We start from the raw sequence: 26,918 nt of genomic DNA, 5'->3' as shown, positions 1-26,918 counted from the left end.
TAGAAGTGATATGGGATCTATTTAATAATAAATCCCCAAACAGAAATTTAATCATATAATTAAGATTTATTATTTGAGTGAAAGTAAGATTTAATGTGCGTTTATTATATGTCACATATAATAGGTTTATACGTAACATATAACAGACGCACATTATATGTTGTTTACACTCGTTTAATAAATGTTTTTAAAAATCTTGAATGTGTTACAGTCACGATAAACAGCATCCTCTGGTAGCTCAGTTGGTAGAGCGGTGGACTGTAGTGTGATTATAAACTTGAAGATATCCATAGGTCGCTGGTTCAAATCCGGCCCGGAGGAAAATTTTTTTTCAGTAAATACAAGAGCTAAAAATTGAAATGAAACTTTTACTGATCACATAATCAGAAATGGTAGATTAATTAATAATTAAATAATAATATTTTACCAATTTCCGTGGTAGAGTGGTAGCGCCTTAGCCATTTTCGGGATTCCAAGTTCGAATCCCAGTCAGACACTGCATTTTTCATACGCTAAAAATTTAATTTCGGCAAAATGACCACAGCAGTCAATGCCCGTACATCACAGAAAAAGAATTAGCAAAATTATTATTTATTAATTAATTACATTAATTTTATATTTAATCATTAGTAAGTAAGTAAGTATTTACTTAATAATGTTTAAATACAACTAAAAAAGATCCAGCGCATTATCAATCAATAATTCTTAACATTTATAATTCGTGATGGTGGAGACGATATCTAGCACATAGTTAATTTTGATCTTTAACGTTAATTATTAGCATTTCCTATCACTATTATAACGCCTATTTTTGGAATCTTTAAAATTATGCGTCATAAAGTTCAGTTTCACAATAATTTTATTAAAATTAATATTAACAAATTTACTCGTATTTTAAATATCTCATAATTTCTATTTTATTTCTTACATGATTAATTTACATAGGTAAATATATTACTTCAGAATTAACTAGAGTTTTTGATGTGTAAAAATTTATTGAGGAGGCATAAATTTATAATATTATATATTATTTCTTTAAAAACATCACATCAGCATTATTGTACCGTTGTCGCAACACAAATTTAACCAGTTAGGAATCAGTAAGTTATAAGCGTATAATCCATTGCTATTCTATCAAAATAAAAAGAAATAAGTTTGAAAAGATAGGAGCAAGAAATTAATTAGTTATTAATAATGAATTTTAATTAAATTTTTTTTTTAAATACTGAAAACTTAAAAAAAGTTTCCGAAAAATTTATTAGAAAAAAAAATCCTGTTATATTTATACTTAAAATACGTAAAAAGTATTGTTTTAGCTTTTTTAAACACAAAATATATTGCATATATAAAATATAAGCATACATAACTTTTTAATCATTTTTGCAGTATTGAAATAGAAGTTTTAATTTATTGGAATAGATTTTGAATCAGCTTTCAGATATTATTAAGAAATTTGTAATTTTAATCTTATTTAGATAAAGTGGACAAAAACAAGATAATATAAATGAATGAATCAACCTTTATTTGTCTTTGAAAAAATATGGCATAAGAAAGAATTACAATATATAATTAGGAAACATAATACTTGCAAAGGATTACCTGTGTGCAGAATATAAGCCACGTTATATAATATTTCTAAAAAGGGAATATAAAATGTAAAGATATTTTTAAAATAAATAGTAAAATTTAAACTTATCTTAGAAAAACGACAAAAGAATAATAAAAAAAAATTAAACAAAATAATACTCGTATTACAAATGAACATCCGCGCACATTCATTAAAATTCAATGTTGTAGAATTAGTAATATCAAGAAAATACAAGAATATGAAGCTAATGTAAATAATATTTATATTGTTGTACACTTTAATGCTTAGTATATTGCATAAATTGAAGTAAAATTAACATTGTTTTATCTGTTACGTTGTTAACAGTGTTTTGTAACAATATAAAATAATGCTAAATAATCTTAGTATTAATATTAAGAATAAATAGGTTTATCCTGAATAAGTTTGCCATCCTTAACTTAGATTAGCTCCGTTATAGGATTTTATATAAAAAACCAAAACGTTATTAAGACTGGATTAGAAAATTAACTTTTCATTTTCCTGATTAGCCTCCGATAATTACCATTCAGATAATAATTTAGACGATGAAAGAGGATGATATGTATGTGTAAATTAAGTGTAGTCTTGTACAGTCGCTGTTCGGCCATTCCTGAGATGTGTGGTTAATTGAAACCCAACCACCAAAGAACACCGGTATCCACGATCTAGTATTCAAATCCATATAAAAGTAACTGGCTTTACTATGACTTGAACGCTGGAACTTCCGACTTTGAAATCAGCTGATTTGGGAAGACGCGTTCACCACTAGACCAACCCGGTGGCTTAAGGCGTCACTACCTACTGCATTAGAACTTTATCACAAAAACACTTTCCTGAAAATCTCTTCAATAGAGATTATAACTTTTAAGGAAAACCGTTCACGGATAATTAGTTAAAACTGTATTAAATAATTTTTAAAGAAAACAGTCTTCATTTTCGAATAAAATGCTTACTGTATCCAAAAGGATACCTAGGTTACCTAGGCTTTACCTAAGCTTACCTAGGTTAAGAGTTAGTTTCTTTTCAGTCTACTGGAGGTGGTTGGTTGAAGTAATAACTCCTACATATTTTATCAGATGAATTATAGTATTAAAAGAAAACCTCGTCATTGGTTTAATTGTTCTATGTAGTACAAACACACAGGAGTGCGCGCGCGCGCGTACAATGAAATAAACTAATAGGGCTGTTAGTAAATACAACAAACCCATATTTTATAAATACTAATTTAACATAACTATTTTTTCATCCAACGCAATTAAAAAGATTTTTAGAAAACTTTCAGATAAAATTTTAGATTAATCATAAAAATGCAGACAAAATTTATATCTAACCAGAATCATATAAATTTTATAGAAAGTGGAAAGAGTAAGTGATCACTATTTATATCGATTCTATTTTTCTTGGAAGTAGAAAATATGAAAAAAGAATAAAATTTTAAAGTTGGTTGTTTCATATTATAACGTCAAAAATTATTTTAATCAATTTTTTCAACTGACTAAAAATATTTTTTAAAAATGTTTATAATTTCTTAATTTATATGAATTTTATATTACTAGTTAAAAATTAACTAGTAAAATTATGAGTAATAGTACTTATTCGTTATAAAAATGTTCAATTCGAAGTATTTTCCTAGTTGAAAGTAAAATATTAGAAAAAATACTTAATACATTTTTAAACCTCTACACTAACTGAGCTGAAGGTTTTCCTCTATGTTTGTCAACTGAACTGTTGTCTAGCTTAGGCGTAATGGTCGAGCGGGGTTTGTTGTACTACCTAATCAGAAGACATTATCGGATTACTAGTAACATAACACATTTGTATATAAAATGCAAACACAGACTAGTACAATACAATGACTTGTACAATAGATAGAGCGGTTGGCGAGAGGCAAACTTTCAGATCACATATTGGATTTGTGTAATATAAGAGAGTGGTTCAATAATTAAAGAGAAAATTTCTCCTTCTATTTCATTACCCATAAAAACTGAATTACCGCAAAACGTATTCCAGGTTTCGACCGAGAACAGTCGAATCAAAATCACAAAAACTCCCGAATTCATATTTGTACCAAACTTGAACAGCGGTTTTCAGTGAAAAATAATTATTTTTTTAGAAGAACAATTCAGATCCGGAGTAACAGTGCAAGGTGAAAAGATAAAGTTACTACGATTTGCTGATGACATAATAATTCTACCCGAAAGTAAAAAAGATTTTGAAGAAACAATGAATGGCATGAATAAAGTCCTTCGCAAGAACTACCACGTGAAAATAAACAAGAACAAAATGAAATGTAGTAGACCACTGAATATAAAAATAGGACGAGAAAAGGCTATGGAGGTAGAAGAATTTTATTATTTGAGAAGTAGAATTACTAAAGATGGATGAAGCAGGAGCGATATAAAATGCCGAATAGCACAGGCGAAACGAGATTTCAGTCAGAAATATAATTTGTTACATCAAAAATTAATTTAAACATCAGTAGAGCATTTTTGAAAGTATGTGTTTGGGCTTTATATGGAAGTGAAATTTGGACGATCGGAGTACCTGAAAAGAAAAGATTAGAAGCTTTTGAAATGTGGTGCTGTAGGAGAATGTTAAAAATCAGACGGGTGATAAAGTGACAAATGAAGAGGTGTTGCGGCAAATTGATTAAGAAAGAAACATTTGGAAAAATATAGCTAAACTAAGTGAGAGACTTATAGGCCACCTAAGGTATCCTGGAATAGTCGCTTTGTTATTGGAGGGGAAGGTAGATGGGAAAATTTATGTGGCAGGCAGCATTTTGAATATGTAAAACAAATTGTTAGGGATGTAGGATGTAGGTAGTATACCGAAATGAAACGAGACTGGCAGTAGATATTGAATCTTGGAGAGCTGGATCTAACCAGTCAAATGAGTGAAGACAAAACAAAAATATAAAAAATAAAATAGTATAATAATTTTCAGATTAAATTAATTTTAAATAATAAGATTTCAGATTTTCAATTTTAAAATTTTATAATTTAATTTTTTTCAGATTTTTAATTTTAAATAATAATTTTCAGATTTTACAAAAACTTGCAATGAAACAACATTTTGAACAGGAATCCAAAGTTCAAAGACTGAAATGGAAAAATCTCGACTTACCATTAGTTTTTCTTTTTATTGTATGGTGTTCTCAAAGAGTTTCTACTACAATGATCAGGTATGAATTCGGTGACAATGAGCGGATAAAGAATGCATGCACTACAAGAATGGCTCAGATATCAAGGTGAACTCCTTCCTGCTGGAATAAAAAAGCTTCTTAATACTGTAATGATAATATAAGACCCATCATAGAAGCTGAAATATATTAGTATAAATGACTTTAAAAGGCGTAACTACCTTTTACTAAATTAGAAACTCAAATTATCAATTGCTAATTTATTATTATATCATACCATCTAATTGGATTCCAGTTGAAAACGTGCGAGCAAAAAATTAGTTAGTTCTTAACTTTTCCCCCTATACCTCTGGACCGGATCTGCAGTCAAGCATGACTCAGTTTAGGGGCGTGTCCTTGCGACACTAACGGGCCTTCCCGCCTGCCGGCAGTAGGTCCGGTATGGCAGGTCGGCCCGTCGGTTCTGGATCTTCTTATTTTAATTTTCTTGCCCCTAACTTCAGAGGCGAGCCTGGCTAGGCCATTCCCGGGACCCACCCCATCCGTCGGGACTCGGTCTTTTCTCCAATTTTTTTTTTTGACCCCGGGGGGGTTTGGGAGTCCCCGTCACTCCTCACTGCCGCTAACCGTGCCACGGACGAAGGGCAGCTTAGCAGGGGACTTTCCTCATGTCTTCCACCCAGGCTTCAGTTTGCCCTCCATTATGTGTAATCCTTTTCCTTCCTCTTTAGGATGTCTGCAATCAGCTTCTCCATGTTTAGCCATTTCCTTAAACCCTTCAACATGTACGGGACAGGTTTCAGGTATCATCCATTCGAGATTACAATTTAACTTGGCTCCATCCCACCGAGGACATTCAAAGAAGGAAGGGTAGGGGGTGTCCTGCAGCCCGCAATATATGGAATTCTGGAATATCCTTCTACCAAATTAGTAGAGTTATTCCTTAAATTCGCCGTGACCGGAGAGGAACTGTGTGACACGATATCCAACCTCTTCATGCTTTTCCCCAGCCACGGCTTCAACCTGGGTATGAGTATGCGCGTCCAGGGGCCATTTCTGTATTGATATTACACCATGTCCATAAACATAATAAATTTTTTTGCCAGCATGAGTCGCATTCTTCCCTTTTAGGTAATAAAATTTCAAAAGTATCGAATTTCTTCTTAATTCTCATTTATTTTCCAGATGCAATTACTTTTAAATAAATAAATTTATCACACCCTTTTTTAAAAATATTAGTGATACATAATCATTCAAAAGATTTTATGCAAGTAAAAGATTTTTTCGCAAGTGCTGTCAGATTTGATTATAGTAAATGATCCATAGTTATGTGATCGTAAAGCTATCTACCAGGAGAATTCAAAGACACTTTTCCCGAAACCCAGTATTGAAGAAGAATGCCTTGAATTTACATAATTTGCTAAATTCAAAATAGACTTACATTTTACAAAACTATTCAAAGAAGAAAGAATTCCATCAGAAATAATTATTTATATATCAGTAATAATACCGTCTTTAATTTTTCAACTAAAACCAAATCTGATGTGGATACTACATGACTTCCTGTACATCAAATTACATATATTATTTTTAAAATGAAAGTGCATAACATTTTATTTCATTAATAACTTCTGATATCTTTTCATATATTTTTATTATTGTTATTATTGAATTATTATTCATCGTAAAAGTTTTTTTTACAATCAGAGGTTAATAATTATTAATAAATCAATATATATCAAATAAAAAAAAGTTAAATAAAAGGAGATGTCTAATTCAAACCGATTTGCCTTCCCCTTGTAAGATCCAAATATTTCATTAATTAAAATTTTATTCGGCTATAACTCTCGAACCAATTAAAATAAGTACCACTTAGGATATGTCATTGAAAAACTTTCAATGAGGGCTTATTATTCCAGTAATAAAAAGTTCAAAATTCAAATTCTTTTGGATTTTGGACTTTTTTGGACACATTTTGTTCAGTGTATTGCAGTCAAAAGGGGAGGTGCACAATTAGATATTAGAACAGCGCTAAATCCAAAATTTCAACATCCTACGGTTAATCGTTTTTAAGTTATGCGAAATACATACGTACGTACAAACGTCACGCTGAAACTAGATAAAATAGATTCAGGGATGGTCAAAATTGATAATTTCGTTGAAATCTAAAAACCGAAATTTTTCACCATCACAATACGTCCTTTAATTCATACAAGGAAGTAAAAACAAATTATAAAATTAGATACTTGTTATAGGGCAGGAATTCATACTTGTAACTTATTCAGTACGGACAGTGGATACAAGATGAATGAAAACCTGTGAGAAATATGAAACTAAAATGGTACATCATTATTACACAGTGGAGTAATTCATTAAAATAGGTTCTATAACTATTGAACTAATGGAGATGGATGATATTTTTTATAAAAAAATGATTTTTAATTACCAAACTTTAAAAATATTTTTCTATTAAGATATCAGGACATTTATCAAATGCTTTAATATACTGTATTATGTGTAGAGTGCATGCTACTTTTTATGTAATTTTTTTGTTAATTTCTTCCATAATAATTGTTTTTGACTCAAATTTTCCAATGATTTTTCTTATTTACAACAATAAATGCAAAAATATCCCTGGGGATATTTTATATTTCTCTCTTTAAATGTTGTGACAATGAATGAGATTTTCCATTATTTGGTGGTTATTAGTCCTGGTCTTTTCGTAATATTGATTAGTTCATATTTTTTTTATAGTTTGCATATATATATATATATATATATATATATATATGTGTGTGTGTGTGTGTGTGTGTGTGTGTGTGTGTGTGTGTGTGCTTAAGTAAGGAAGACACAATTTTTAGGGTAAAATATTTTTTTATTTCGTTTCAAGTATTTTTATTTTTTTTATTTATTTTTTTTTTAACCACTTGAAAGCAACCGGTAACCGCCAAGAAGACGTTACTATGGTGGGTCCCAAGTGACGTGGCTGAAGACTAGCCCCCCGTTAGTGCTGATCTCCTGACGGGGTCCCTCTTGGATCATTAAGACATCATGACATCCCTCACGGTTGCCTTGATGACTCTCCCCAAGATGGCTACTTAGTCTGGGTCCGGGTATGCACCCCACACATACCCCCAAGAATCGCGCGCCCACCTCACAAACGTCGAGCGTCCTCAATGCGTCATCAGAACGACCTGATCCAGCCATCTGCTGGACCCGAACGCCCTCAGCAAAGAGGCTGCCTCCCTGGCACTGCCCTGTCCACGATTCGACCACCTGGTGACAGAATCTTTTTCGCTAGTTCCCCCCGATTTTTTTTTTGTTTCAAGTCTATATACACTTAACACATCGATGCTTAAGTTTTTTATCTCATTCTTTTTTTTTTTTTGTCTTCAGTCATTTGATTGGTTTGATGCAGCTCTCCAAGATTCCTTATCTAGTGCTAGTCGTTTCATTTCAGTATACCCTCTACATCCTACATCCCCAACAATTTGTTTTACATACTCCAAACGTGGCCTGCCTACACAATTTTTTCCTTCTACCTGTCCTTCCAATATTAAAGCGACTATTCCAGGATGCCTTAGTATGTGGCCTATAAGTCTGTCTCTTCTTTTAACTATATTTTTCCAAATGCTTCTTTCTTCATCTATTTGCCACAAAACCTCTTCATTTGTCATTTTATCCACCCATCTGATTTTTAACATTCTCCTATAGCACCACATTTCAAAAGCTTCTAATGTTTTCTTCTCAGATACTCCGATCGTCCAAGTTTCACTTCCATATAAAGCGACACTCCAAACATACACTTTCAAAAATCTTTTCCTGACATTTAAATTAATTTTTGATGTAAACAAATTATATTTCTTCCTGAAGGCTCGTTTAGCTTGTGCTATTCGGCATTTTATATCGCTCCTGCGTCGTCCATCTTTAGTAATTTTACTTCCCAAATAACAAAATTCTTCTACGTCCATAATCTTTTCTCCTCCTATTTTCACATTCAGTGGTCCATCTTTGTTATTTCTACTACATTTCATTACTTTTGTTTTGTTCTTGTGTATTTTCATGCGATATCATCGTATTGTTAATCAAAGACATCAAAACTTTTCATTTCGTGCAAATATAGTTCCATCAAGTCACTTGATATTTGGAAGCAGATAATAGGACGAAGAGGCTAAATCAGACAAGTACGTGATAGGGATGCGGAAAAATGTTTTATTCTATTTCGAACAATTTTTAAATCACAATCGTAGACGTATGAGCTAATGCATTATCTTGGTGGAAAAGAACTTCCTTTTTTGTCAAATATGGAATTTTTTTTATTTTCTCATTTAGACGATCCAGCAAAGATGCATAATATTACCCGGTTATCGGTTTACTCTTCTCCAGAATATTAATGAACATTATGCTACAAACGTGGCCATCATAATGGAGAGAGATCCTTGACTGTAATAAAGTATTTTTATAGTAACAAACTGTTTTGACTGTTCCTTGGTTTCAGAAAAGCGTCCCAGAATCGTATCTGTGAGAAATCTGGGATGAAAATCAATAAATTGAGGTAAAATCCCTGTTTTTTAAGTTTGACGTACAATAACTTTGTTACATGAGTAATAAAAGCAAAACCTTTCTGAACAAAATGGCTAAGTTGAATAAAATAAAGAAAAAGTTAGAAAAATTCAATTTTATTTAGGTTCGTTATCACATTTGGCAGAAAAATACTTGTTTAATGTAAATAAAAAAAACCAAATTCTTCTTGGATGATGTAAACATGTGAAAGAACAAAATTTACTGTACAAATTTCTATTAAAAAATTAAAAAAAACTGGAAATTAGACAAAAATTGTAAAAAAATAAATAAATAAATAAAGATTATTTAGATAATATTTTTTTATTAATGATAGGAATACAATAAATTATTTGAAAAATTATTTTTTAAAAGTTGGCAATAAAATAACGGTAGTTGATCAACAATGCTCAATACTGTGTTAGTGTTTAAATCATTCTGTACAATACATTAAGTATATCAGGTAATGTGAACTGTGCTGTTACCGATGTTTTTCTACGAATTTAGTTTGAACGTGATCGGTTAGCCGTTGAAGTAATGCCGTACTTATTTACAACACAGGAAAACGCTGATATGGTATTCATTTTGGGTGTGTGAAATGCTAATGCTACTGCTACTGCAATAGAATATGAAATACGTTTTCCATCTGGAATCGCAGGATTCCAGATCCCATTAACAATTAGCGCGATTTTTCGTAATCTTCGGGAATCAGGTTCACTACCTACTATTCGTACTAGCTACGAACGATCTGTCCAATACGACGCTGTTATTGATTAAATTATTCTCGATGTACTTAAGAAGTTCAGTTAAGTCCAGTCCAGTCCATTCCAGGCGTCAGTACATAACGTCTTTCTAAGCGGATCGGAGTTTCGCATTCGGTGATTTGGAGGACAGTTCAACATCTAAACACAGGAGGCGCTCCGCTTCGCTTGGAGCTCTGCAACTTGTAGGATACAAATCGACAACTCTCTGATGGGGCAAATTTCACTCGAGATAACGTAAACAACTTACGCAATGAGCATTAATGGGCAGACGTAAATCCTTACGATAATTATGTAGAGTACATTTAAATAATATTATTTGTATATATATAGTTAAAAAAAAAAGTAAAAATTAAAGTAATATATAAAAAAATTAATGTCCAACATTTAAAAAAATTAGGGATGAAATTAAATCGAATAAAATAATTTAGTGACTACAGAATAGTTATTGCTTAATTTTAGATAACCTATACTGAAAAAACCGTTTTATTGTATTTAAAATAAATTATTTATTATTTCAGCTATCGTTATATGAGATAACATTCATTAACCTTTATTAATTTTTTTTTTCATTCGTTCATTTTCCTCTATGATAATTAAACTAATATTTTTTTTTTGTCGAAAATATTATTTTTTTATTCTTTTTTTATAACTGGATATTTAGTTATGTTGAATAAACTGAAGTGTTGCGAGTTTATATATGTATAAAAGTTGTTTTCTTTCTTTTAATTAATTAAATTTAACGTTAAAATAAAATTTTAATCGCTATACTTTTTTTAATTCTATATTACATCAGTATTTTAAAAATATAATTTGTTTGTAATTTTACCAGTATAATTAAATTAATTACAATTAAGTTGTTTTTTTTTTCTTTTTTTTAAATCCTCTATTACAAATTACATTCATTTTATAAATATATTTAATTTAATTAACATAATGCATTGTTTCACGAGCTTGTTTACCTTACCCTAATTTATTGTCCTAATCTTTTCTGTAGCTGAAATACATGTAAAGTACCTGAGAAACTATTGTACCTGTCAAGCACTAGCCAGATTTGCTTTTTCTAATGATGCGTTTATTCTAGCACTATTCTGATGAACAGAATTAATTTATATTTACAGGGCTGTACATTTACAGTATTTTAATAGTTTTGATATACTGATATTCTATAGTATCGGTGAAAAAAGCACTAGGAAACTATTTCTTATCTTCTAAGAAAATCCTGGTATCACCACATATAAATTATTCTATAATAATTTATATGTTGTGAATAATTTTTTAGTAATTCTTTATAATTAATTATATTTACCTTTATATTATTTTATGTATTTATATACGTACTTAAATAAATAATGTATGGTTTTTAGTTTCATTTATTTTTTATTTCATGATCTATTTTTATAATTTATCCTACAATACCGTGACCCATCTTTTTTCTGTTTAGTTTCCGGAACCACCGAAAGGTACTATTTGAGAGGATAAATGAGGGTGATATATGTATGAATGTAAATGAAGTGTTTGTTTTGTACAGTCTAAGGCCGACATTCCTGAGGTATGTGTTTAATTGAAACCCAACCACAAGAGAACACCGGTATCCACAATGTAGTATTCAAATCCAGATAAAAGTAACTGCCTTTACTAGGATTTCAACCTTAGAACTCCCGACTTTGAAATCAGCTGATTTGCGATGACGAGTTTACCACTAGATCAAACCGGTGGGTTTAATAAAGTGACCTATATAACATATTTTTTTACCGATCAGAATAAAGATTTATTTATTTATATTTATTATTCTTGAAAGAACCTTTAATATTTATTGAAGTGGTGTGGGTCTTGAGTAAAGCTAAATTATGGTAGATCAAAGATTTAACTAACAGTGAAGATATGATATTCAACTATTTTACCGGTAATTAGAATTAATTACAGTTATATTTACGTGTAGTAATTTATTGAAACTATTCTAATTTAGAATTACTTTACGATTAGCTGCTGCTGGTAAGATACACTTAGTAATATAAAAATTGATTCGAATCTCACTATTCGGATGAATGATTTTTTACATGTTATATATTTTAAAAATTTGTTAAATTTTTTGTTATTTTTTATGTAACGTTACAATTTTCTTTTGGAATAGAAATCACAAAAATAAAATTAATCACGTTTAATATTGATAATTTATGAGTATGTGAATGTTTGCTCAATTTTTCTGAAAGAATAAGTATTTTGAACGGAAAATTATTTTTATTTATCCGATTCTTCGGTTGCATCACTTTAAACTATTAGAAACTCATTTAAAAAATACATATATTCATTTTATATATATATATATATATATATATATATATATATATATATATATATGGTTCATCTAATTCGTCAGAAAGCTTACTACATAGAAAGAAATTTTATTTAAGGAAAGCTGAGCACAGTAGTTTTACTAGAGAAACCTTACTGTTTACAGAAAACTATAGATAAAATTTTAATAAAAACAAAAATCAACCTTAATTTGGAATAATAAAGAAGAATGAGACAAAGCGTTGAAAAATTGAAATTGACTTCTTTAAAATAATATAAAATTTCTTTAAAAACGTCAAAAGTAATTTTTTTTTTTTTTTTTAAATATTTACTCTAATTTTGTATTTGATAGCAATAGATAGGTTTCAAATTAACTTAAAATTTTTCCACTGCATTTAAGATAAAATTTGTAAGAAAAAAATTCGAAAAAATAAGAAGAAAAAACTGTAAAGAATGATAAAATAAAGTAAAATTATTCCTCCGGGCCGGATTTGAACCAGCGACCTATGGATGTCTACATTTATTCTACACTACAGTCCACCGCTCTACCAACTGAGCTACCAGAGGATAATAAATCTGTGTACGTATACCTACATAATTTGTAATCATCATTAAAGTGTAACTTTTGTACTCTTTTGTTTATTAATATAACAAGCATATTTAAACATCCTAATCAAGATCGCTATTTCGTCGATGATTTATATCATTATGTTTTTAATTTTTATTTATTTATAACGGCGTAAGAAAAGAAAGTAATACAAATAAATTAGGTATCTTAAAGATATATTCGTTAATATCATAATATATCATCTTTTCTTTAAACTTTTAACTAACACGAATGTGGTATAGATCCATCCCGTTGGTGAAACGTTACTACTATTAACACTGGTATATTATTAGACCACATTTATTATCCTGCATGATCTAGGTTCAGATCTGTGTAAAAATATAGGCTACTTATTTTTAGTAAAATTTAAATACTCCTTTATCGGATTATTTTGTTCGGTTGAGTTTTAGAGTAGTACATTACATCATCACTATTTGTAACTGTATCAAGTCAAGATGTATGACTGCCGAGGTATAATAACTAGACTTGAATCTATTTATGAGATACTATAATCCATAAGTTAAAAAAAAGTACCGATTCAGGTGCAGTGAGATATATTTCAATTTTACATTTTCAAAGTGGTACTGTTGTAAAATTATTCACCCTATCTTATTAGCAAACCTCATCAAATAATTTTTGTAATTTAATTTGAGGGAAAATCCAATGAAGTTGTTTTTGAAGGAAAACACTGTTTTCTCATTCAAATATATTACTTCCTATTCAAAACTTTGCTTTCACCATTTTCCAGTTGAAAATAATGAGATATTTAATCTGTTTTATAAAATGTTATAATTACGATGATAAGATCATCAGAACTGAACAGTATTGAAGCGGTTTGAGCTTCCATTATACGACACGACTATATGATAGGAGGTTAAATTAGTAATTCTAAATTACTAATGTAAAATAATTAAATTAGTAAAGCTAATTAAATTGATTATGAAAAATAATCATGAACATATAAATATATATAAAAAATATTTACAAATAGTAATAATATAAAAAAAGATGTATGATAAACGGTTATCAAGATAAATTACGAAAATGTAAAACCTTTAAAATCATTTACAGTAAAAAAACAAAGCAAATAAATAAAACAAGATAACTATTTTAACTGTTAATAACCATTGTCAGTAGTTCTGAATACATAAAAAATAAATAAAAAGAAAGAGTTAGTATAAATAAAGGAAAAGTGGCAATAAAAATAAATTAATAATGAAAGAAACAACACTAGAAGAGTATTTCTAGTTGTGTATGAAATAAAGACAACTGTTGCAAACACTTTTCATTTAAGCAATCCCAGTCGAAAGTGAAAAGTTAACAGCCTTTTTTTCTGTTTAGCCTCCAGAACCACCGTATGATATTACTTCAGAGGATTGTTACGTACGAATGACTACACATCATTTTCATTCATAAATCGGGTTTGCTTGGCATGTCTCCAATCACCACCCCATTCAGTCGCCCTAAAGCATAAGACCGAATGTCTGTGCCACAAACGGCTACTGAGACTTCAAACAATTTAGCGACCAGTGACCTAAAAAGCTTCTAAAGAGCTTACCTAACAGCATGAGCGGACTAAGCGCCGTGCAATAAACCACCGGCTTACGCGTCCCAACCGTTCACTTGTCATATATTTACTAAAATTGACAGGCGCACCCCGTCAACAATTAAAAATATATATGACATCCATAAATTAAAATTTACTTCGTCTAGAGCGCAATTCTCTGCCACGCTTAGGTCGCTGAATGCAAGCAAGTGTACCTGTCCACCATATTACAGCGCTTGGAGCCTTAATTGGCTGGTGGTCAGCCATATATCTCCAGGTTAGCTTCCCACAGCGGTACAGTAGGAGTCTTTTCCTTAACTAAATTACTGATGTCGGTTGAACAAAGCAATCGCATCAAGGAACTCCCATACGGTCCGACAATGCGGCTCTCGCCACATTGACTCGCCGTTTGTGAGCGGCCAGTTTTCTCCTTGTGCATTCATACATATCAACCTCATTCATCCTCTGAAGTGGATTCATCCTTACAGTGGTTCCGAAGGCTAAACAAAGAAAAGAGAAAAGAGAGACGACTACAGCAGTTGTACGTCAGTGCTACACTAGCGCTCCTTGTGGCGAGAGTGGGGTACTAATGACGCAGTATACCCACTTATCCACTAGTTTATTTAGTGCATTTTTTGGTGTTGGGGTGTGATTTTGCAAAAGGTTTTTTTGGAAATATTATTATTTTTTAACATTTTAATATTAATATTTTTTTTTTTTTAACAAATGTGTCTAAGAAAAATAAGACCTTAATTAGACAAAATTTCGAGATCCTAAGGGTGACCTTGTCACCCGTTTACTGGTGTTACATTGTCACGTTTATTGTTGGATAATCTACACGTAGGATGAATGAATGATAAGCCAACCAGAGGTAATTTATTTATTCCGGCACATAGAGATGATACCCTATAAAGTGGAATATATTACTCTGCGGTTAATATTAGAATTAAACTTGTTTTCATAATACACATCACACTGTAGAGTACTATATATAATAACTTACAATTTATATTAAAATAATTAATTACATAATACAATATTAAAATTTATAGGAATTCTAAAGGACGTAATAAGGAAAATATAAGTTCAAATAGTTTATTTTATTCATATAAATATATGTACCATTGATTATTAACTTTTTATTCGGATTTATTAAATTATGATTACTCTTTAGGAAGTTGTGAATAAAGCTTTAATTACGAATTTACATGAGTTGAGAAACTTATTAAAGATTTTTGAAGAATTAAAATAATGAACCGAGGAAAACTAGATAATCTCTTGGAATTAGTTTTTTTTAGTTTCACGTTTAGATTGCGCTATAGCAGAGCTATAGTTCTAGAAAGGAAAGTATTGTAATCAATTCAATTTGGGTATATGCGGTTGTCACCGGATCTTGACTTTTGACGCCTAAGGAACCCAAATAACCGGATGGAAATTTTTCGGATATTAATATTCGTATGTACGTAGGTGTGTCTATGTTGACCTGTAAATCACCTTATATCTCCAGAATTATAAGACTGATTTTGACTAAACTTGGTCAGATTACTTCTATATATGGGGCATTGATGCCACTAAATTTTCAACTTAAAAGGTCAAAGGGGTGAGGCTGTAGATTAATGTCACCCTAAGCACCTCGAGATTTCACCTAATTAAAGTCATATTTTTCTTAGGCACATTTGTTAACAATTAAAAACAACAATATCTGCTAAATGGTTTAGCAAAATCGCAACCCCACCCCAAAAAATGGTGTTGTAGTCTTCTGCTACGTTGTGACGTCACAAGTGAGTGGTGGAATTAAATAAATTAATAATATTTAAAGTGTAAAAAAGTAACTCGGACTGGCTGAGTCAACCGGGCGATCGAACTCGATCGCCCGGTTTACTTGGTACCCGGTGCGTTAAGCCTCGTGGCTACAACAGCTGCCGTCCGTACAAGAGATATTTGTTCTCTGTAAGTTGTGAAATTACATTAGTTAGTGCAGACCTTCGCCGCTAATATTACCTCAACCGCGCGAATTAAATAGGTATGCGCGCGCTTTAGCTACAATCACTGAATTAAATAAACAAAAAAATATTATATGTAAATTAAATAATAAATATTTTAAAATAAGTTGTGTGTGTAAGCATCGCGTCAGAAACAACCCGCAGCTGTAAGACTTTTCCGAAACGCCGCTAAAACCTTGCAGGAAAGTCCTGCATTTTTTAAAACTAATTATGTCTTAATAAAAAAAAAAATTTATTATGCTTATTAATATGTATCTACTAATATAAATTAGTAGATTTTAATAAAATAAAACTCATTTTTCATAGATAACATATACGAACAGTAGTCTTGTAAAGAGAATTGTTTCGTTTTTTAAATTTACCTGCTAATCATATTTCTAAGTAGTTTAACTTCAAAAAACGTCTGTAAACATTTATATAATTTTTTTAGGTTACAGAGATAACATCTCTAAGTCAGTACTTAGAGATGTTTATTTTTTATCTTTAAATTTACGTATACTTTTTATTTTATATTTGATAAATAATGTTTTTTTGATTTTATCATAATATGTAGTGAGAAAAAAAATACCAATTTAACTTATTATTTTATTAATTAAATTAAAAATTTTGATATCTTTTTTTGGTTTTATTTTTATATATTTTTCAACTGTATTCCCCACATTTCCGCAAATTTGTGGCGCTTAAAATTTTCATTAGCCACAAAATGTACATGCAGATGTTATCGGACAACATACTATAATGTCGTATCAAAAACCACAATCGTTTTACCACTAAACATAGTAAGAGAGAGTTTATTACATAACGTGCAACCAAATAAAAAAAAAATCGAAAAATTCATAAAATAGTACATTATAGAGTACAGAATTAGCTTAAAATTAATCTTTTTTTTTTTTACAGAAGTATTAAATAGTCAATATTTAAAAATATTTACATTTAAAAAAAAAATTGAATGTATTTCAACATTATATTTTGGGTGATGAATAAAAAAAAAAAAAAAAAATACTGTCAGTAATTTTAATTTCAGACTATTATTGTTGAACTATAGATATTAATTAAATCTTTTGCGAGGCTATATTATCAATTAAAATAAATAAAATAATAAAGAGAATCCTCAAAAATCATTTAAGTAATAAGATGTAAAAATATAAAACTAGATGCACATTTCTGTTACATAATAATATTAGTGGAAAAAATAAAACGTATTTCATTTTTACCAAAGAAAATTAAGTATAACATAAATCGTTCCCATTACTCCAAACTGCTAATTATAATTTCATCAATGAAGAGGTGCAATTGTCAGGGCTCCAGTTTTGCATACTTTTGGTTATTTATGCAACTAGTCTTGGGGTTATTAAACAAATACCTAGGGTATTTATTGAATAACTACTGGCAAACGATAGGTATTTGTGGTATTCCTTTGTTAATTCGTCGCATAATACTCGTATTTATCATTATAATAAATGAAAATATCTGTAATTGGGATCTAATCTGTTACATTTCGTGAATTATTTTACATGCGCATTATATTTTTATAATTATCTTTGAGACAGAATTCTTATATTTAATATATACAAATCTTTCAGCAAAAGTAACCTGTTAATAATATTATTTAAATAAATTTCGTTGTTCTGATGTATTTAAAATTTATTTAAATTGCAATACTTAATTTAAGTTTTAGTAATATAAAACTTTTAAACAAAACTTGCAGAGAACTTAATTTTGAACAAAATAGTGTTAGATAAGGTGAAAAATCAAAGAAAAGTTAGAAAAATTCGAATTTAATTTAGAAACAAACCATTAGACCAAAGTGTACCAAATACGTACCAGTTTATAATAAATGCTCAAAAATGATCCCGCCAGTTTCAAACACGTTTCTTCGCACGCTTCTGTACTTGGTTTTTTGCTCTTTTTAGTTCTTTAGGGCTGTCCTTAAGTTGCTCAGCCGAACCTATAATGCAGACAATTAATTCCTCAGAAAAATATATTCTTACTTTCTTGTACGAAGTAAAGGAAGAACTGTGATCGCGAAATATTTCGGTTTTCAGATTTCTACGTAAATATTCATTTTGACCACCCCTGAATCCATTTCGACTAGTTTCGGCTTGACGTTAGAACATACGTATGTATCTCGTATAACTCAAAACGATTGGCTGTAGGATGTTGAAATTTTGGATTTAGGACTTTTGTAACATCTAGCAGTGCACCTTTCCTTTTGATTACAATCGACTTCACCAAAAGTGTCCAAAAAACCCAAAATCCAAAAAAATTGGATTTTTTCTTAACTACAGTAATAAGCCCTAATTAAGAGATTTTCAACAATGTATCATAAGTGGTATTTATTTTCAATGGTTCCAGAGTTATAGCTAAATGAAATTTTAATTAATGAAATATTTGGATCTTAGAAAGGGAAGGCACATTGGTTCGAATCAGACATCATCTCTTTTATTTTTAACTTTTTTTTTTAGTATAAATATATTGATTTATTAATAATTATTAACCACCGATTGTAAAAAAAAATCATGATAAATAACTCAATAATAACAATAAAAAAAAGAAAAATATCAGACGTTATTAATGAAATAAAATTTTACGTATTTTCATTTAAAAAAAAAATGTGTATATGTAATTTAATAGATGTACATGGAAGTCTTGTGGTGTCCACATCAGATTTTTTTTTTTAAATACCCTAATTTTCATCCATCCCCAGAAGCAAAAATCGAAAAGTATTAGATCAAGCGATCTTTGTGGCTAGGAATGTGAACCTCTAAGATCAATCCATTTCTCACGGGAAAGATGCCTTCCACCGTTTCATGAGGATTTACTTACGGTCATTGCGTAAGTTGTTGACGCCATCTCGAGTGAAATTTGCCTCATCGGTAAGCAAAACATACTTGTTAGGGTTGTCGATTTGTATTCCACCAGTTACAAAACTCCAAGGGAATCGGACCGTCTCCTGAGGGTAGATGTTGAATTGACTCTTTACGGTAAGGATAAAATATTTAAGTGTCCTCCGAAACATCGAATACGAGCTCCGATCCGCTTAGAAAAATATCGTGAACTGACGCCTGGACTGCGCTGAACTGCATCGATAATAATTTCATCAATGACAGCGTCGTGTTGGACAGATCGTTTGTACCTGGTAATACTAGGTAGTGAACTTTTTTCCCAAAAATTACGAAAAGTCGCGCTATTGTTTTGCGATCTGGAATTCTGCGATTCGGAAAACGTATTTTATATTCTACAACAGCAGTTGTAGCATTACCCATTACACACACCTAAAATGAATACTATGTCACAGCGTATTCCTCTGCTGTAAATAAGTACGGCATTACTTCAACGGTAAATCGATCACGTTCAAACTCAAATTCACAGAAAGTGTTCGCTAAAGAGGGCACAGTTCACAGTACCCGATACAAGTTTACTTAATGTACCTTACAGAATGATTTAAATATTAATACATATTGCGCATTGTTGATCAGCTGTTCTTATTTTATTGTCATCATTGAAATAATAATTTTTCATTGAAAAAAAAAATGTGTATTTGTAATTAATAGGCGTACAAAGAAGTACCAAAGAATGTGGTGTCCACATCAGACATTTTTTTGTATACACTAATTTTCATCTATCCCCAGACGCAAAAATCGAAAAGTATTAGATCAGGCGATCTATAATAATAATTTATTGTATTTTTGTTATTAATAAAAAGAATAATTTTTATTTTACAATTGTTGTGTAAATTAAGTTTTTTTTTTTTTTTTAATTTTTTAACACACAATTTTAACAATTAATTTTATTTTTACAAATCTTTCACGTCATCAAAAAATAATTTAGTTTTTGTTTACATTAAACAAGTAATTTACTGACAAATGCAGTAATGTACTGTACTGTTTTTAAATAAAATTCGATTATTTCTCTTTTTTTTGTTTTATTCAACTTATCTTACATTACTTTGTTCAAAATTAAAAATCTCTACAAGTTTTGTTTAAAATTTTTATGAATTTATTATCCATTTAACAATTTTATTATACGTCAAACATAAGAAATAGGGGTTTTTAACTTAATTTATTGCTTTTCTCAAAGTTTATCGATTATTATAATCAATATTTTAATTATCAATAATCAATATAATTATTATTAATTATTTTAATTAAATTATTGACTTTTTAAAAACTACTACGGATACGCGGTTCTGGGATCTATTTTATTCGATTTTCAGGTTAAAAATTATAAGAATCACTAATTTTGCCTCAATTAATGTCCTGATAATTTCAGTACGACCTCATTTCACCAGTTTGTTGAAATCCGAGAGAAATCTTTCACTAGTCGTAACTCGCACCATAACTTATAAGACATATGTTTATCTTAATTTTTCCCATTATTTTCACGAGTAGAATAGGTTATGAATGTCCTGGGAGAATTTCGTGATACACTCTATACAAAAACCAAAATTTCCTGGATGACAATTCGTTAATGCACGGCTCAAACCGCTTAACCGAGATGGATGAGTTTTGAAGACTACATTGTTTTTATAATGTAGTCACCCACTAAGGTAGGATTTTGGAAAACTTCGTTTACAAGAAGGTAAAAAGTGGAAGAAAGTTTTTACAAAATTTTTCTCCCTTAATAATCAACAAAATTTTTTTGCTTGGTACAAAGCCGAAGGCAGCATACAGTATAAAATGAAATTACCGAGCTTCATGCTGAATTATATTGTATCAACGTTTTATATGTAAAGTTCTGAGTTCGAATCCCGATTGTTTTTATAAAGTACAAATTTTTCTCACCGTATTGAGAAATTTTTTTATCACTAAACGCCTGTAAACACGATTATTCAGTTACTTTACTGTTACTTATATTTACATAAATCTATTGCAATCAAAACTGAAGAAGAAACCCCGTCTCAAATCTGGCCCAGAAATGGGACAAAGGTAATTAAATATCCGCGATTACACACTGGCCACAAAGTGACCCAAATAGCAAGCGAACGCTGTTTTTGGCGTATTAAAGCGCGTTTTTTTGTTTTTTTTTTTTGTTTCTTTTTTAAGCGATGCGCAATGTTACAATCCCAGTAAGTACTCCTAAGAAAAAATAATAATATACACCGGGCAACATATACATACAACTCCACTCACAGGAAAATTTGTTATAACTCCCGTGCCTAGGGAAATTATTGCCTTTTCCCTTCCTATCGTACGAAACGAAATAAAATAAAATAAAACATTTTTTTTTCTTTTTTTTGTGCGTTTCTGTTTCCTATGTTTCAGATTACACAGCCAACACAACATAGGCAATTGACGGCGGACCCCTTCTCGGACGCAGGTGTGTTAGGATGATTTATTAATTATTTTTATGTAAGAACTCCACTTCTTACTGCTTCAAATATCAAGGCGACCGCGAAATTAAACCCCATAATAAGTTCCTTACTTCCTTTTACCTTTCAAAAAAGAAGAAGAGGGAACGAGCCAAGCAGCCACCAGCCGTAGACCGAAGAAATAAGAAACCTGCAGTTTCCTCCGTTCATCCCTTTAGGGCCACGGGATTTTTTAAGGTTAGTGGCGTGTAATTCGATTACTGCCAACTCACGGAAAGTGTAGGCCAAAGAAGAAAGAAGACCCACAACGCGACTCACCGCCACGGACTGGAATCCGGTAGAAATGCCCAGCAGAGAAACAGCACGAAGGGCAGCCGCAAAAGAAGATGAAGATCTAAAATCCTCTTACCCACTATCCTCAAAACTTACAATTTAATTCAGTCACCACATGCGACTCCCTCCAGAGAAGGGAGCACATTTGATCCCTCCAAATAACTAGGGCCCCGGTAGGCGTATTCCTGCTAGCACATAAGGTGCTAGTACCGAAAGGACTTCAACGAACGAACTGAAGGGGAATAACACCAAGAGCACGAGGTTCAAAAGCTTAGTCTCCCACGGTCAGACCCGGTAAATAATTTTTACGCTGGTCCATACGGATAGGAACGCAAATCACCAAATCCGCCCATAAATAAAACTTAAAATTTGTAACCGACACTAAATAACCTATCCCAACACCTTAGGGGAAAGACACCCACCTTGTGACGTTACCGGTCGCCACACTGGTAACGACACGTAATTCATAACCTTGTGGTGGCCTTGAAAAGGGCCATTTTTTGCGTTAGTTCTGAGAAGAGCTGTTGGGTCCGGAAGCTGGTCTCCGGCAAAGTCGGGGAGTTGCGGTTCGTCCATTGAAGTCCGACCGGGCTTTCCCTTAGCGGCAGCTGGGTCCCCACTATAGCGTGGCAGTGGTGGCCCCAAACCCGTAGTGGGAAGACACCCACCTTAGACGTTACTGGTCGCCATATCACCCGCTCCGTTCCATGCTCTGAGGGGCATTACCGGAGGTCGTCTTTAGATCCTCTAACTGATTACATCTCACAGTCATCAGCCAGGCCTCGGTCGGGATGCCGCTGATGTAAATGCCTCGGTAGACATTTGCATAGTAAAAACATATCATATATCGCCTTCACATAGGCGTTAAACAGACATCTTCACATCCAACCTAACATGATTCTCTCAAACTAACTAACCGAAACCACGGAAGCGCAAACCACGCGCCTGATACAGATTTGGCAACACCGTTCGTGACCGTAAATACCTCAGAAAACGAACGAGTTTAAAATTAAATCAGTGCTACATTCATATTAATCAAAACTGTGTTTTACGCAACATAGAAATTCAGACCTACACCCAAGTAAGTCGACCATTTTAAGTCACCTAACAAAGGGAACGCAACCTCATGCCGGTACGCGCAGGAGCCGGGGACAAACCCCGCATCCCTACCCGGTCCCTTCATGGTGCCTCGCGTGGCATTACCAAGTCACGATCAGGACCGCCATCGGCGGAGGGAAGCCACACCTCGCATGGGTATCGCATGGGTACCATACCTATGAAACCCGCCCCATAATAGAAAGATACTGCAGCAAGGGACATTGTCCAGGCTCTGCGATCTGTAGGGAGAAATATTGAAACTCCCGCCATTCTTCCGTTCCAAATCTAGTGGTGAATTAACTGTGTAAAATAATTCAAGTTTTGTAATGGAGCTGTACGATTATTTTAAAAAGTTACTTAAAACTGGCAGAGAAAGAAAACGTGTCTTAAATATGTTAAAACCAATCCACCGGGTTGGTCTAGTGGTGTATGCGTCTTCCCAAACAGCTGATTTGGAAGTCGAAAATTGCAGCGTTCAATTCCTAGTAAAGCAGTTACTTTTATACGGATTTGAATATTAGATCGTGGATACCGGTGTTCTATGGTGGTTGGGTTTCAATTAACCACACAGCTCAGGAATGTCGAACTGAGACTGTAAAAGAAAGACTACACTTCATTCGCACTCATACATATCATCCTCATTCGTCCTTTGAAGTAATACCTGAACGGTAATTCCTGGAGGCTAAACGGGAAATAGAAAGAAAGTATGTTTAACCACTGTTGCTATCTAGTCAGAAAAAATATCTCAAATTATCTGGCTTGTCTTTATCATATAGTTATTATTATTATTACATAATTTAGAACTGTATATTAAGTTATAAAATGTAGAAGTTAAACATATATATACAGTATATATACTATACTATATATTATAACTACTACTATTATTATTAAAGTTTAACGATATTTCTTTTAATGTTACTTGATGAACTTTCAAAATCATCTTTACCTTTTTTGTAACAACCAGTTTTGTTTCAAGGTCTTTCACTTGTACTGTTCTGTTTAATTACTACGTCACGTAATAATCTTGTTTTCTACTTTCTATCAGTTAATTTTCAATTGAACTTACTTTTTGGATTTATTTTACATAAAAATCTGTTTAACTAAATATACAATACATATTGTATAGAAAATTAATAAATACACAATGTGTACATTGGATTTATTATTAAAAAAAAAGAATAAAGTGGAACAATAAAAAGAAATCTCCTCCGGGCCGGATTTGAACCAGCGACCTATGGATATCTATTGATATTACTTTATACAACTACAGTCCACCGCTCTACCAACTGAGCTACCAGAGGATATAGAGATGCGAATATTCAAGTAATTCTTCAGTCGACAAGATTTTATATTGACATATATTATTTATCTCTCTGTTTCTACCTTCTACCTTTCTGCACATCATAAAAATCAACTAATGTTTTTTTTAGTTTTTTGTAAGAAAATGATAGAATGTAATATACCAAATAAAAAATTATTTTCATCGTTCATTATCTACAAAAAATATATTATTGCATTATATAGGAGGTGGTTGATAACACATCTTACGACAATTGCCTATTATTTTAATTGTTAAACTATCCAAATTTGTAATAATAATAAAAAATAGAAATAAAATAATAGAGAAAAATAACACTTGGTAACCCTTTAAGAAAGATATTTTCGATTTTTTTTCTTTTCTAGAGTAATAAGAGAACAAAATATAATCAATCGGGCGATCTTTTCGTTTTCACTTCTCCCCCAATTTTTTCTGTTTCATGTTATTAAAAATCCTTATTTTGCTTTTATAAAATATTGGAACTCAATAAAATATAAACAATTTGTTTTAGCTTTTTATTGATTTTTTTAAAAATATAATATTTCTTCATATTACAGCGAATAATATGTGCCAACACTTGTGTGTGTGTGTGTGTGTGTGTTTGTGTGTGTGTACATATTTAAATGTTAAAATACTCAAAAATGAGCCAAAAATTTGTCTAAATCAATTAAATGATCAGATTTAGACAACTAATCAGAATGTAGGCTAGATTTGTCAAAACTAGAAGAAACATAAAATAAAATTCAACCAACCAATTTTAATACCTTTCTCTTCCTCTCTACATTCCAATTTTACAAAATTCATAAAACTCGGATCTCAAGAATCTCTGCCGATTTCCTCCACCGTGGTGGAATGATAGCGTCTTGGCCTTTTATCCAGAGGTTCCGGATTCAAATTCCGATCACGCATAGCATTCTTCACACGCTACAAAATTCATTATCACCCATTAGTAATTTTGTAAGTGGGTGTAAGCCTGTTGTTATTGTACAAATAAGTAAATAAATAAGAAATTAAATGAAAATATTGTTTTATTGTTTCTGTGATAAAATGTTTTAAATGAAAAAAATTGTTAATTGAATAAAGTTAACAATTTTTATAAATTATTTATCTAATTTAAAATAATTATTCCATAATGTCGAAATTAACCGAAATCAAGTACGGACATTGTCTTTAAAATTTAAATTGATTGTCGTTCAACTTTTATTGCAATACGAAAAGTTTGATATAATGGCTAAATAAAAATAAAATTTGATATAGTGTAATAGATCAATAAAATTTTGTATCTTCCTGGAATTTCAAAACAGGAAGGGGGTAACTGCCTCTCTTTAACAAGTAGATATGTGGTGTAAGTTAGAGGACGTGTCGATCTATAAACATGTCTCTCTTTAAAGACGAGGCTTCGTGGCACAATACCATACCACCGGACTGTATAAGAATTCCTAGATGAAGCTGGCTTCACCTATCATAAACAGAACTAGAAAGATAAGGCTTATATCATATCTAACCTTTACCATATTTTATATTAAAACATTATACGCTTAAATAGTTGAAGTTATTCATAAATAATGCTAAACATCATAATAGTAAAAGTTCCTAGGAATAGAATTAAGGTCTACATGAAAATGACATACTAAAAGTGAGTTGGCGGAAATAAGCGAGTTAACCAATATGATATTTGGTCAACTAGCTATCAGTTTGTTTCTCTTTTAATCCCCATTTTTTCAGATTCATAACATAAAAATTAAAAGTAATCATTATGTCTGCTTTAAAAACTAGTAATTCTTTTTAAAAACAAATTAATAATTTTCAATATTACTGGTTTCGACATTCATTATGGTATTTGAAATAAATTTTCCATACCGGATATTCATTTAACTGTTTCCTTTAAGTTCTTTTGAATATAAATTTGCATCTTAAAATCATTTTAGCATATCCAAAAACTAAACAGGTGAAGCATACAGTCAACCACTTGCGATAAATTTACTAATCATTTAACACAAATATTTAGAAATACAGCTAATCTACGGAGCCGAGGTTATGCGCTTATCTTTTCGATTCTTTATCTATTTTTTGTACAATTAACTAAATTTAATTGAAAGAAAGCTCTCTGAATAGGACTGATGGAGTGCAAACAAAAATTAATAACGTTCACAAAATATTTTCTTAATTTATCTCTTACGTTAAAGTAATTATTAGATTGTAAATAAAATAAATATTTCAACAGACTTATTACACATATAATGTTTTATATATAATGTTAGTAATAAATAAACTATTCAAAAACACGATGAGTAAAAATTTTAAAAATCAATTATAATTTTCAATAACAATTTCA

At 31.0% G+C, this 26,918-nt stretch overlaps 2 non-coding genes across 2 annotated transcripts; one reads left to right on the top strand and one right to left on the bottom strand.

Annotated features, from left to right (window-relative positions):
- The first annotated feature begins 227 nt into the window (after window positions 1-227).
- TRNAY-GUA (transfer RNA tyrosine (anticodon GUA)) lies at window positions 228-321 on the top strand. The gene is made up of 2 exons: window positions 228-264; window positions 286-321. It is a non-coding gene; the product is annotated as a tRNA-Tyr (tRNA).
- A 12,519-nt stretch (window positions 322-12,840) lies between these two features.
- On the bottom strand, window positions 12,841-12,931 carry TRNAY-GUA (transfer RNA tyrosine (anticodon GUA)). The gene is given in 2 exon segments: window positions 12,841-12,876; window positions 12,895-12,931. It is a non-coding gene; the product is annotated as a tRNA-Tyr (tRNA).
- Between the last annotated feature and the right edge of the window lie 13,987 nt (window positions 12,932-26,918).

This window comes from Lycorma delicatula, chromosome 5 (genome assembly GCF_047948215.1).
Source record: "Lycorma delicatula isolate Av1 chromosome 5, ASM4794821v1, whole genome shotgun sequence".
In the NCBI taxonomy this organism is placed as follows: Eukaryota; Metazoa; Arthropoda; class Insecta; order Hemiptera; family Fulgoridae; genus Lycorma; species Lycorma delicatula.
This window is presented reverse-complemented; position numbering and strand designations above follow the sequence as displayed.